This window comes from Mandrillus leucophaeus, unplaced genomic scaffold, assembly GCF_000951045.1.
Source record: "Mandrillus leucophaeus isolate KB7577 unplaced genomic scaffold, Mleu.le_1.0 Scaffold151, whole genome shotgun sequence".
NCBI lineage: Eukaryota > Metazoa > Chordata > Mammalia > Primates > Cercopithecidae > Mandrillus > Mandrillus leucophaeus.
Window position 1 is genome coordinate 1,030,633 of NW_012101488.1, and position 1,626 is coordinate 1,032,258.

Sequence of the window (1,626 nt, forward strand, 5' to 3'; positions counted from 1 at the left end):
ATAGGGAGGTTAAGTAACTTGTCCAAGGCCACACAGCTGGTAAGTCAAGAAGCAGATTCCAGACTGACTCCAGAATCTATTTGTAATCACCATAATATATGGCCTTCCAGTTCTGCTCAAGAGACAGTAGAACAGTTAAATTACAGACTCAGACAAAAAAAAAATTTAAAATTTAAAATTTAAAAACAAAAAATAAAAATTATAGACTCAGCTGCTGTAACAAAAACAAAGAGAAACCAGGGTAGAGTAATTTAAATAAAAAGGAGGTTTAGTCTAGAGGGTCCTCCAAGGACCCAGGTAAGTTCTTCCAGCCCCAACATGAGTTTCCAGCTCTGGGTCTGAGGCCACTGCACCAGCTGCCATCATTTCCTAATCAGCAAGAAGTGGGGAAAGAGTAGGGGACAAACAGCAACTCTCTTTAAAGGCGTGACCCGGAGATTGTACAGAGCGCTTCTGCTTATATCCCATTGGCTGGAGCGTGGTCACATGACATGACCATCCCTAACTGCAAGGGAGTCTGGGAAATGTAGACTCTGGCTGGGTGGCTGTGTGCAGTGCTCATACTCTTAGGGGTTTGGTTACCAAGAGCAAAACAGGGAGGATGGATTCTAAGGGAGAAGTAACAGCCTCTGCCACAATCAGGATTCTTCTCTGAGATCCAGGCTGGGCCTGAAGTCCCTGGGAGGATAGAAATTGGAGGTCTGGGCTGGGCGCAGTGGCTGACGCCTAGAATCCCAGCACTTTGGGAGGCCAAGGCGGGTGGATCACCTGAGGTCAGGAGTTTGAGACCAGCCTGGCCAACATGGTGAAAGCCCATCTATACTGAAAATACAAAAATTACCCAGGCGTGGTGCTGCATGCCTATAGTCCCAGCTACTCAGGAGGCTGAGGCAGGAGAATCATTTGAACCCTGGAGGCGGAGGTTGCAGTAGCCAAGATCGCCCCATGGCCCTTCAGCCTAGGTGACAGAGTTAAGACTCTGTCTCAAAAAAAAAGAAAAAAAAAAATTAGCCAGGCATGGTGGCACACTTGTAATCCCAGCTACTCGGGAGGGTGAGGCAGGAGAATTGAACTCAGAAGATGGAGGTCTGGCCCCTGTTGTCGACTAGGAGGGTCCGAGGGGCTGGAGGAGGGTCCTGGGACAGTGGGACCCCCACTGCTCAAATTATCATAGTGAATACAGGTATCCTTGACCTTTACATCTTTCCCTTTCCTGATTTTAGATGATGGGAGTTCAGATAGCAAAGTGTTTGCCAAGTTGATTTGGTTCCTGAGGTTTCGGCAAATAGCAAGGAAGTCACCCAAAAATTTCTGTGCGTCTATTCAGTTGCTGCGTTTGGAGAGAGGAGAGTTGTGATAGGAGATGGTTTGGAGCGGGTAGAGTTTGAAGAAGGGACAGTTTGAAGGAGGGGTAATAGGGGAGGAGAGTTAGTAAAATAATGCTAGGGTTGTATAGTACACAGCCTGCACAACTGTACATTGCAGCCCTGTCCCTGAGTTCCAGGCTGGTTGCAGTCCCTGGTCTCAGGACAGGATTATGAAGAATCAGAGGGACTGGGGTCCTGGCTTGCCTCAGTCCCCGACCCTGACTTGTCTCTCTCTGCCCACAGCTCAGGCACCCCACGG

At 48.5% G+C, this 1,626-nt stretch overlaps 1 protein-coding gene across 1 annotated transcript in view; it reads left to right on the top strand.

Annotated features, from left to right (window-relative positions):
- Positions 1 to 1,626, top strand: part of MARK4 (MAP/microtubule affinity-regulating kinase 4) — a 62,467-nt gene that overhangs the window by 53,978 nt on the left and 6,863 nt on the right. The window lies entirely within an intron of this gene.